The sequence below is a fragment of the Siphateles boraxobius genome, unplaced genomic scaffold (genome assembly GCF_051911475.1).
Source record: "Siphateles boraxobius isolate OS27281-9 unplaced genomic scaffold, OSU_SipBor_1 2, whole genome shotgun sequence".
Classification (NCBI taxonomy): Eukaryota; Metazoa; Chordata; class Actinopteri; order Cypriniformes; family Leuciscidae; genus Siphateles; species Siphateles boraxobius.
Window position 1 is genome coordinate 10,976,514 of NW_027508810.1, and position 13,429 is coordinate 10,989,942.

General features: G+C 40.0%; 1 protein-coding gene across 3 annotated transcripts in view; it reads left to right on the forward strand.

Moving 5' to 3' along the window:
* Positions 1-13,429, forward strand: part of enox2 (ecto-NOX disulfide-thiol exchanger 2) — a 280,102-nt gene that overhangs the window by 60,990 nt on the left and 205,683 nt on the right. The gene's annotated exons all lie outside the window — the stretch shown is intronic.

Sequence of the window (13,429 nt, forward strand, 5' to 3'; positions counted from 1 at the left end):
ACTAGTAACTATTAAATAGATACTACTACTTATTCATTAGATACTAGTATTTATTTCAATAGCGACCAGTGACTATTATTTTGTTACTAGTAACACATAATCCACTCTAATAACTACTAGTATCTAATAATAGACACAATTGGAATATACTAGTAAGAACTGAATAGTTGATATCTGAATGGCAGATCCCCATATAAGTCAATTGCAAAAAAATTTAATTTGTTACTAGTAACAAAATAATAGTTACTAGTCACTATTGAAATAAGTACTAGAACCTAGTATGAATGGAATAATGAATATAATACTGTAATAATTTCTTCTACTAGGGCTGCACGATTTGGGGAAATTGTCATATTGCGATTATTGATGTCAATATTGCGATTGCGATATAATAAACAAATGGTTTCATGAGTCAACTTGCTTGGTTCTCAAGGAAAATGCACACACAGATTAGTTATGATTCTGAAATGTGTATTTCTCAACTCAAACTAGCAACAACAACTAAATGATTGATAACACCTCCACTCACCTAAAGGATTATTAGGAACACCTGGTTAATTTCTCATTAATGCAGTTATCTAATCAACCAATTACATGGAAGTTGCTTCAATGCATTTAGGGCTGTGGTCCTGGTCAAGACAATCTCCTGAACTCCAAACTGAATGTCAGAATGGCAAAGAAAGGTGATTTAAGCAATTTTGAGTGTGGCATGGTTGTTGGTGCCAGACAGGCACCATTCAGGCAGATTTCACAATCTGATCAGTTACTTGGATTTTCACGCACAACCGTTTTTTATAGGGTTTACAAAGAATGGTGTGAAAAGGGAAAAACATCCAGTATGCGGCAGTCCTGTGGGCGAAAATGCCTTGTTGATTCTAGAGGTCAGAGGAGAATGGGCCGATTGATTCAAGCTGATATAAGAGCAACTTTGACTGAAATAACCACTCATTACAACCGAGTTATGCAGCAAAGCATTTGTGAAGCCACAACACGCACAACCTTGAGGCGGATAGGCTGCAACAGCAGAAGACCCCACCGGGTACCACTCATCTCCACTACAAACAGGAATAAAAGGCTACAATTTGCAAGAGCTCACCAAAATTGGACAGTTGAAGACTGGAAAAATGTTGCCTGGTTGTCACGTTACAGTTACAAAAAGTAGAGAGGAGGACTCAAGTGCAGCAACGGATGATTTATTAAAAAAAGAAAACAAAATACACAGCAAAAACCCACAAGGGGGAAAACACAATAAATGAGACATTAAACAAAACAGAACTTGAACAAACACTGACTCTGAACACGAAGACCATCACACGGAAACTGGGAAAACATATTACAACGATCCGACAAAGACTGCAAACAAGAGGAGACTTAAAAAGGGAACAAATCAAGAGGGAACAGGTGGAAGAACTCAAACACTAAACAGGTAACAAGGGGGAGGGATCAAACAATAACGAGAGCACATGGCCCAACATAACAAAGACACCCAAGTGCAATACAAGACAGGACAGACACGTGACACTGGTCTGATGAGTCTCGATTTCTGTTGAGACATTCAGATGGTAGCGTCGGAATTTGGCGTAAACAGAATGAGAACATGGATTCATCATGCCTTGTTACCACTGTGCAGGCTGGTGGTAGTGGTGTAGGGTGTGGGGGATGTTTTCTTGGCACAATTTCGGTCCCTTAGTGCCAATTGGGCATTGTTTAAATGCCACGGCCTACCTGAGCATTGTTTCTGACCATGTCCATCCCTTTATGGCCACCATGTACCCATCCAGCAGGATAATGCACCATGTCACAAAGCTTGAATCATTTCAAATTGGTTTCTTGAACATGACAATGAGTTCACTGTACTAAAATGGCCCCACAGTCACCAGATGTCAACCCAATAGAGTATCTTTGGGATGTGGTGGAACGGGAGCTTCGTGCAAGATGCTATCCTATCAATATGGGCAAACATTTCTAAAGAATGCTTTCAGCACCTTGTTGAATCAATGCCACTTAGAATTAAGGCAGTTCTGAAGGCGAAAGGGGGTCAAACCCAGTATTAGTAGGGTCTTCCTAATAATCCTTTAGGTGAGTGTATAATAATTAATAAGCCATTGATGTCTGGATAAAAATGACACCTCCCGACGCCTCCCGACGGCTCCCGACGCCCCTAGAAACAAACACACTAAAGTTCAGGAGGGTGGTGAAGTGGAAGCGGTCTTGGGGGAGGGGGGGAGGGCCAGGTTCGTACAGGGGACCAGGGCAGAGACGACCCCTCGGGCGGCCACGGCGGAGAAGACAGTCCATCGGGCGGCCTCGGCGGAGAAGACAGTCCAGCGGGCGGCCAGGGCGGAGAAGACAGTCCATCGGGCGGCCAGGGCGGAGACGACCCCTCGGGCGGCCAGGGCGGAGACGACCCCTCGGGCGGCCAGGGCGGAGACGACCCCTTGGGCGGCCAGAGCGGAGACGACCCCTCGGGCAGCCAGGGCGGAGACGAACAGGCTCGGGAACAGACAACACAGACTCTGGCTCGGGAACAGACAACACACACACTGGCTCGGGAACAGGCAACACACACTCTGGCTCGGGAACAGGCAACACACACTCTGGCTCGGGAACAGGCAACACAGACACTGGCTCCGGCTCAGGAACAGACACTGGCTCCGGCTCAGGAACAGACACTGGCTCCGGCTCAGGAACAGACACTGGCTCCGGCTCAGGAACAGACACTGGCTCCGGCACAGGAACAGACACTGGCTCCGGCACAGGAACAGACACTGGCTCCGGCACAGGAACAGACACTGGCTCCGGCACAGGAACAGACACTGGCTCCGGCACAGGAACAGACACTGGCTCCGGCACAGGAACAGACACTGGCTCCGGCACAGGAACAGACACTGGCTCCGGCACAGGAACAGACACTGGCTCCGGCACAGGAACAGACACTGGCTCCGGCACAGGAACAGACACTGGCTCCGGCACAGGAACAGACACTGGCTCCGGCACAGGAACAGACACTGGCTCTGGCTCAGGAACAGACACTGGCTCCGGCTCTGGCTGGACCTGGCTGACGTGAAGCTCTGGCTGGACGTGGCTGACGTGAGGCTCTGGCTGGACGTGGCTGACGTGAGGCTCTGGCTGGACGTGGCTGACGTGAGGCTCTGGCTGGACGTGGCTGATGTGAGGCTCTGGCTGGACGTGGCTGACGTGAGGCTCTGGCTGGACGTGGCTGACGTGAAGCTCTGGCTGGACGTGGCTGACGTGAAGCTCTGGCTGGACGTGTCTGACGTGAAGCTCTGGCTGGACGTGTCTGACGTGAAGCTCTGGCTGGACGTGGCTGACGTGAAGCTCTGGCTGGACGTGGCTGACGTGAAGCTCTGGCTGGACGTGGCTGACGTGAAGCTCTGGCTGGACGTGGCTGACGTGAAGCTCTGGCTGGACGTGGCTGACGTGAAGCTCTGGCTGGACGTGTCTGACGTGAAGCTCTGGCTGGACGTGGCTGACGTGAAGCTCTGGCTGGACATGGCTGACGGGAAGCTCTGGCTGGACGTGGCTGACGTGATGAGGATTGGGCTGGACGCAGAGATGTCGACGCTGAGAAAGTTGTCTGGACCCATATCCTCCCCTGTGACCTCCACGGAACCCCCGGAAAATCGCTTTGCGGGTTCCCACAAAGGCCTGTTTGTCGAACTCCATGCTCATGCTGGGAAGATCAGGCGAGATTCGTACTGCTGGATTCATTTGTGGTCGGTTGTTCTGTTACATCCAGTCAGGAATGAAACGGAGAGTGAATCCAATCGCAAGCACATTTAATTAAACAAATACAAAAACAGGAAATCCAGGGAACTCAGAACAGGACAGTAGTAACATAAAACAACAACCGACAGCCAACAACTGAAACACAGGGGTTTAAATACACAGACAAACAAGCTAAACAAGATAACAAGGGGGCGTGGTTAATAAGAAACACCTGGGGAGACTAATAAACATAGATGAGGAACACCTGTGGACACTGAGCAACAACAAACAAAAGACAAGACATGGCAGGATCACATGACAAACAAGGGATAACGTGATATACAAGACACAACAAAAACCCACACGTAACACCCCCCCCCCCCCCCCATTTTAAAAATTAATTATAGCCATCCAACATTACAGTGATTTCATCATTACAATTGAAAGCTATCAAGCAATTTTTTAAACATTTTTATGCTTAAAAAAATATAACAGCTTTAAATTTAAGTGAACTTCAAACAATCCTCACATAAACCCATAATAAATGTCATATTTACCTTTGCCCTTCCTGTCTAACAGGTAGGACATATACAGCAATTAAATACAGTTATCAAACAGTCTGCGCTGCATAAATGATCAATTATATTTAGACTAATCCTTATTAAAGCTCTTTAGAGCAGTGAGTAATTTTCTGTGTTCCCTTTGTTCTTTGATTAACTTTACTGACAGAACGCTTTATTGGTTGCTGGCCGTGGGTCTCATACGCGCCTCATTCTCTCACAAATCTTTACGTCCATCATAAGTCTGCTCTTATGTTATGAAGATACTCGGCAAAGTTACATTTTGGCATAATTGTGTGTTATTGTTCATTCAAGCGTGAAAGAGAACTGTATTGTGGCGCGCGGTCTCTGCATGAGTATGATACTGGCGCGCGTCTTTCTGTGAGTCACAGTCAGGACATTCACAGGACACTCTCTTTTAACTTGTCGCGCATGAATAGTTTAAAAGAATTCGCACGAATAAGAGAGGAACACTAGCCAAAGGATGACAAAAATAACAGATGCTGCGTTAATTGCGTTAACAGCCCTAATTGGTTTATTTCATATAAAATTGCAGCATTTCGCCTCATATTCGCATAGGCTTGACATCGCGATTGCGATATGATTAATCGTGCAGCACTAATGTCTACAATGTTTTACTGCTTTTAGATTATCATTTTTATGTTTTTTTTTATTTTTGGGTCCCCAGGAAGACTAGCTCGTCTCACTTTGGTGACAGCTAATGGGGATCCTTTTAACAATAAAGAATCTAATGAATAATAACTAGTATCTATTTAATAGGTACTAGTAACTAATGAATAAGTAATAGTATATAATAAATACGTACTAGTACCAATTTAATAGGCACTAGAATCTAATGAATAAGTACTAGTAACTAATGAATACGCACTAGTATCTAATAAATAAGTACTAGTACAAATTTAATAGGTACTAGAATCTAATGAATAACTACTAATATCTTTTAAAAATGTACTAGTACCTAAAGAATAAGCACTAGTAGCTAATGAAAAAGTACTAGTACTTAATGGAATAGATACTAGTATCTAAAAAAAAAAAGTACTAGTAGCATGACTATAGAGATTAGTAGGTTTTACGGATTAAATGTTGAAACGGCTTGCCATACTAGTTGTGCTTTCAACTCATTTAAAGTCCCCTGATGTTCCATTATGCTGCTACCTGCTGAACTGCCTACCTACACATTACTTTTGGGAGTCATATAAGCTTGAAATACGCTAACGATGCACCTTGGTTTTGAGACACCGTCATTGTCATAATGGGATCATTAGTGCTTCTATAACAAGAACCTGGAACCTGAATCTGTATGCACAAATCCCAGTATCTGCTCTACTGTAGATAACATGTAAGATGTATAAATAGAATGTTTGTTTATTTTTTCCCCCCAGTTTTGTAGTACTGAAGGTGGGTGAAGACGATTTATATGTTATGCCTTATTATTGCTGTATGTTATTTCTTGGCAATTCCAATCTCGTTGACTAAATATACCCTCATATGTGATGCATCCTCCGCTTGATAGGAGGGAAGATGATGTCGGTTTCATGCTGGCCAGTGCCATTACTGAATCATTTTCATTGGGCCACTGACTGAAATCTAACCTCGGATGAATTCAAATGTATTTTTAATGTCCATTTTGCCCAAATGTAGTCTTATATGCCTCATAAGTTCAAACACGTTGCTAACAGCCCTGCAAGCTACAGACGAGTTTGAGGAATAGATATTATATAGTGGTGTTCATCATAAGGAAGGATTTTTTGCTAACGTTTTTCTGTCAGTTATGACGGCTGCGACCAATCACGTTCCTCTCCCTCCAGGCTCAACCTCAGACTGAAGACTGAACCCGCTTGTTTTGAACACTTGACTGCACTTGCTGCATTTGAGCTTCAAGATTAAATGCACACATTTGAAACAGCACCGATAAAGATGGTGTAAGCAATTTTAGATAAAGTGCCACTACCGATGGGAGTTAAATGTTTGTGGTTCTGTTCACTGATTATGATTCCTTAAAGATTCCATTAACAATACTTTAGCAATAAGATCTTACTGTGAACAGTTAATCCATGCATACGTTTCCTTTTTACATTTAGCTTTTCTGATCTCGTAATGTTTAATCAATGACAGACTTCTCTCTGGTGGCAAGGGCTGCATTTACACTACAACTCTTAATGCACAGATCTGATTTTTTGGCCCGACTGTTTACACTCACTTTAGACAGGACTGGAATCCGATATCTGTGTTTACATTGATTCCCGGCCAATTAGATTTTCGGTGATCGTTTTACTATCCACATTGTAGACCCTGGTTTTGAATGACCGTGCTATTAAAATTATTTATGTTATTCATGTTGGGTGGTCATGGTTATGTTCATAGACTGTCATTATTCATGAATTCATGATTCACCTGTATTGCGTCATCTTCATTGGCTCCCTGTCGATCACGGGATCAATTTAAAAATTGTACTCCTAGTTTTTAAATGTCTAAATGGTTTGGCTCCATTGTTTCTAAAAGAGCTTCTCCATGTTCATACCCCAGCTAGAGCGCTGAGGTTTGCCAATCTCCTCCTCTTGGATGTGCCTAGAAGCAGACTTAAAACTAGAGGTGATCGAGCCTTTAGCGTAGCTGCTCCTACTCTGTGGAACAAATTGCCACTCCATATTAGAACCTGTCCAACTCTAGAATGTTTTAAATCATTGCTAAAAACATATCTCTTGTCCATGGCGTTTCATTCGAGTTAGGTCTGTTATCACTTTTTTATTTTTTTTATTTCTATCCTTTTAATGTAAATATTATTGCATCTCATTTATAGTATATTATAGTGTTCCATTGCAGTACTTTATTGTGTTAGTAGTGTATTGTTGTTGTATCTACCTTGTGAAGCACCTTGGTGAACCTCGGTTGTTTTTAGTGTGCTATACATAAATTGAATTGAATTGAATTGAATGAATGTTTTGCAGCTCAAAATCTGACGGAACACATTTATAGTCCGGAAATAATTTTCGTTTATCTACAGCTCAGATCTAGAATTCTGAAGTGAAATAAAGTAGCCCTGTGATATATTTTTTTTTAATGAATTTGAATAAATTAACCAGAGTGAGAGAGTGAGTAACCCAATATTGAAGATTGTTAGTTTAATTACAGCAAAGTTTTCACCTCATTGCTGAGAAATATACTGTAGCTTTCAGTAGTGAGTGGCTGTTTTATTTATAATAATATAATATTATAATTCAAAAACAGCACCTGAATGTTTCAGTGTTCACGCAATTTATTTTCTTTCAAAGATAAATATAAAGTTCCCATTTCAATAAATAGCTGTGAGCGAGCACATACAGGCACGTCTGCCTCATAATACAACATTAAAAAGCTATCTTTGGGAATAAACGTGTCGTCCTCGCCTTGTGGTGGCTTGGAATTCAAAGGGGAATCGGATATGCGTGTTTAGACGTAGGTCGGATGTCCAGATATCGCATATATATCTGATTTAAAACCACATTTGGAAGTGACATAGATCGGATGCGAAAAAATCTGATCTCAAGCGGATTTTTGTGTTTACAAGTGTGCAACAAATTCCGATCTGTGTCAGATGTGAGTAAAAGATCAGATTTTTTGTGGCAGTGTAAACGCAGCCACATGCAGAATATTTAGGGGCCGTTTACACAATATCGTTTTCAGCTGAAAGTTTTGAATGCATTTTGGCCGTTCATTTAAATGACAGTGGCGTTTTGGGGGCTTGAAAACGCAAGCTTTTGAAATGATACTGCTGTCGTTTCCATGTGAACAACAAAAACGGGAATTTGTGAAAACTGTGACATCATGCGCATACACGGTATGTGTTCATTCTATAGGCACGTAGAGTTTCTACTGCCAACTACTGGCCTCGTATGAATAAAACAGCTTTTCTAGTCGTTTTAACAGATCCGTGTGAACGGATCATTTTGACAATGTCATCGTCTGTACGCGAAAAACACAAAGGAAAACCTTTAGTGTTTTTAGTACATCGTTGTTTTGTACTGTAAATCCCTTAGTCGCTCAAACCTTCCCCTGCAATCTCACGTTCATCTGCCTCTACTTTTGATCTCATCATCCAATCTTTTTTTCTTTTTTGACTTTAAATTTAGTTTGATCACATTCAAGTTCTTAAAGCAACACTATGCAGGTGCAACACTAGGCACCCCTAGAGTCGCTGTAGACTACTTGTATTTAACGTTACTGTCGTGACTCACGCAGAGCGTGACAGTCTATGATCTGCACTCACGGCCTCTCCACTTTATAATAATATAGTAGCCTACCGTGTTAGGCTAACCTGAGCCTAAATGCCAGATGACATCAATTAAGTTACATCATGTACGTCGCATTATTTCATAATAATGTCCGTTATTATGATGTTGTTAGAAATGATTATTGCAATTTATCATAATAGTTTGCAAATTGCGCACATTTACACTATTTACAACTTGTAGGCTTATTTATGTCCTGATAATTATGTGAGATATTGACAACTGTTCTCATGATAATCGCAGGAATTTTGACAGTGAAAGCCTGAGCGAGTAGGACTCTTGTCCGGTTCCTCGCGCTGTCAGATTCTCGTTACCTTTTTCTAGACTCTTCCGACAGCGCTTTCTTAGTTTTTTTCTCCATTCTGAAAACGCAGGTCCGATATTTACTCGTGTCTGACTCCTTGCTCGGACAGTCTGCCGTTTCCTCTTTCTCTGTTCCTCCGAAAATGCTTTCCTAGCTTTCTGCTTATATGCCAGTTTACCGTACGTTCACACCGCCGCCGACTTGAGCGGCAAAGAAGCTCTGGACCCCCTGTCAAGGACGCTTGTCAAAAAGTACGGGGAAGCTTGTTGACGCTTTGGTCGCTCTGACGTAGCAGGGAGAAGAGAAATGTCACAACATGAAATGTCACATGAGATTGGTGTTTTTGCATTCCACTTCACTGCTTTTCTATTTAACTATGTAAACACGCGCTAGACTGTGTGCTCGAGCTTTGTATCTTTTGCCGCGTCTCGCGCATGTCATAGCGTTTTAAAAAACACGTCATTCAAGTTAAAATAAGTTCAACTTTAAGAACAAAAATGTAAACTATCCCAGCTATTTTATCCCATGCCTCGTTCTTTTGTAACTGGTCCCTATAAGCAAACAACGTCATATCATAAATGATAGGAAACCCAGCAACGGCGATTATTAGTTTCTCCTCCATTTTATCTGAACTAATGTTTTGGTAGGAACATCGGCGGACGTCTATATTCCGATTGGTTGCTGGCTTTTGCCGCTGCTTGCAGCTGAGAGAAGCCAGGTTCCATTGAAAATGAATGACTTCCGGTAGCTTTGGAAGCTCAAGTCGGCGGCGGTGTGAACGTACAGTTAGCCATGACGATAGTTGTTCTTATAGCTAGCCGGATCTGGATGGGGGCGTGTATGCATGTAATGTGTGCAGTGCCGTAAAGCAATTCGTTACATCGCAAGGGCTGAAATCACGGGATACTTCCTGACGCTGAGGCCGGCGGTCCGCCGGCCCAAAGTTGCAAGTGCGTTTTTTCCACTCACAGGCACCAGAGGGGGGCGAGACGACAACCATTCAACCCGAAAAGAGTCATATAACCATTCCAATAACTCTGAAGCTGTTCAGTTAAGCTAAAAAAACGGCATAGTGCTGCTTTAAGTATCGTGCGGTAAATAGTATATATTATAATAAATTTGAAAAGACTATGATTTAATTGAACAAATGGGATCGCTCTGCTCATTCAAAGTCAAAATCCAGCACTGTTGCACATTCTGCACATATATATATATATATATATATATATATATACACACATACATATATATATATGTGTGTATATATATATATATATGTGTGTATATATATCCAAACTGAATATATATATATATATATATATATATATATATATATATATATATATATATATATATATATATATGTATATATTTATGTATATATATATATATATGTATATATATATATATATATATATATATATATATATATGTATATATGTGTGTGTGTTTGTGTGTATATATATATATATATATATATTCGGAACATATTTAGGCATATATATATATATATATATATATATATATATATATATATATATATATATATATATATATAAGCCTAAATAAGTTCAGAATTAACTAACTAGCTACTTGAGTAGTTTTTTCTTTGGATACTTTTTTACTAAGAGTAGTAACTAAGATTATTACTTTGAGTAAATATTTCTATAAGGACTTGTACTTTTACTTCAGTACAGTTTTTGGATACTGTACTATGGGGTTAGAATTGTTGCATTACTCCAAATAAATAGATTGAGATTCAAAAACAAATGTAAAGAGTTTCACAAAAATGTATAAAACTCTCAAATAAATAAAATGGGATTTGCAAATGTGTTTTATGTCTCAACACTTCTTTTCAGTTTGAAACACTTCTAACGTCAAAGTGCAGACAAATCCACAAACAAGTGGACTCCACCCACTGTTTACTGAAGTCAATTAGATAACGGCCACATTGAGCTGGCCAATCGTAGCACATTCTCGCTACAACCAATCACGGTAGGACCTCGGAGTGGGAACTCAATCTGATTCATCTAGCAATTTGCACCCTTGAAACGAGCTTTAATCTATGGGCGCTTCATTCATAATTGAGCTGTTTGTGTGGTTAAAACACCCTGTTTTCAAAAGATTGTTGGAGTTTAACTAGGGCTGGGCAATAAAACGGTATCGCATCATTGTCGGTAACGATATAAATTTTTTCTATATAGCGCTCGATATTTTCATTAAAATGCGCGCACATCGCGCCCGTAGATCTTAGGGGGCTGTCACATATTGCGTGTAAAAATCTGTCCATACTTACTTTTTTCCTAACATAAAAATCTAATAATAAATCAAAGTCCCAAAACAACTGCTCAAATGATAAATCAAATGGTCAAATTATTAAATAATAAATCAAACTCTCAAAATGGCTGCACAAATGATAAATCAAATGCTCAAATGTGATTTCATTTCCTCATTCGTGGAAGCATGAACTGTATCAAAAATCAAGTTTTTGATTTTTAATTTTCATTATGAACCCAGTATAAACCTGTCATAATTAAATCCATAAGTCAATGCTCAAATCAGAAATCAATTGCACAAAATTTAAATCAAATGCTCAAAAGGACATCGCAACTTAAATTAAGCTGTGTCGCTGTCTCCTCCTCTCCAAAGCGCTTGATCTCCCCTGCCGTCTGTCGCTATGCAACCTTGAACTGTGCTCTCCACATCATGTTGACTGAAGGTGCGTTGCGTTCCATTCGACCGTAAGTGGACTTTAAATTAAGTGGTTAAACTAAGTGGTTTAAATTGAAATATTTCTACTTGGCAATAATTAAAATGTCTAAAAAATGTCAATAATTATCGATACCGAATGATATGAAACATTATATATCATTATATATCGCACAGCCCTAAGTTTAACACTTCTTTATATTTCCATCAGGATAAACGCGCAAGCAAATAGCAAATAGCGTCAATAGCAAATAAGTATCCCATTATTTTCCCCGCTGCCATAGCAGTTTCAAACAGGGGCTGTTTCTTCACTAGGGCGATAGGGCGATGCACCACCAAAGTACGAAAGGGACTTTTTCAATCACATTCGCATTCAACCATAGAGTTATGCTAGTTAAGCGCAATAATTCTGATTAAAATATACATTAACACTAAAATAAAAATACATTTTGCTAAAATATTTGTTGTTGAATATTTGTTGTTGTTGGTGAACATAAATGTGCTATAGAATTTCAAACCTACAAGTGTATTTTTATTGTCTACAAGTGTAATTGAATGTCTTCTTTAAAAAGCATATAGTGTGTAGTGTTTCTTAACAAAGTGACATCACCAACTGAATAATACAGCATTTTCAGTCATTTTCGTGGATCCGCGTGAACAGGGATAATTTTGATCTTTGTTTTCTTCTCACGTTTGTAGAGTTAAAATCAGTGTCATTTAGGTCTGGCCAGCCAGAGACTCAAGGTCAATGGTGACTGGGAAAATGTCAACAGGTTAGAGTTCATTACCATGTTGAGGACAGTGTCAAAGAAGTGACAGGTGGTTCATGGACATACTGCAATTTGAGGAAGACTGTGTCCACAAACTCTCAAGACACAGTGTTTCTGTACTGAAAACATTACATGAAAACAGTCATTGGAGAACACTCATCCCTGTCTAAACAAGATTCTTTTATGATTGTGTTATTGGCTGACTCTGGATTTCATAACATAAAATATATTTCCAGAATGATGCTCTCTCTATTACTCCCTGTATCAAAGCATTCACGAACCAAGTGATGAAAGAGGGCGCTCATGATTTCTGACATTTCAATTATAGATCTGAATGAAACGTACATGTCTGATTGGAGTTTTAAAAAGATAGCAAGAATTCACAGGATGGGTGGTTAATTGATATCTTATATATTTTATGCATTTTATTTCATAGTTTGAAAAGTAAATTTAGAACAGTTCAACATTTACACTCACCAAGATTTCAGCAAGTTACTCGCCAGTTGGCCATTAGCTTAATGAGGAACTGCAGCATTACAGGGTTTAAATGGTTAACAATTTACCAGAATTTACCATCAAGGGTCCAGATTCACGAAAATGTTCTTTTAAAAGAATATAAGAAATAAGAAAGTTTGTAAGAATATTCCTAGCAGTTCTTGCCAAAGACCCACTGATCAATTAAATGAAAAACAAACACCGTCATTTTCCCATGCCTGCAGATTTCCGCGATAATCATAATAAGCATGCCCACTATTTTTGTCTCAAATGGCTGACAGAAGTGCATTCTTTTAGAACAATCTTAAAAAACAAAATAAGAAAATTGCGCATACAATATTGTATTTTTTAAATTTTTTATGAATGAACATTTTGAAATGTTTTGTGAATCTGGGTCCAGAAGCTTATCTAGGGTGTTTCAAGTTTCTCCAGAACACCATTGTGGCAACACATATTGAGGAATATTCTTCACGTTAAGTTACTGATGCAAAAATATGAGAAACAAAATAACTCATCTTCACATTTTTGTGACCGGTGCTGTTTCACTGAAGGACTGGTTATTAATACCCAATG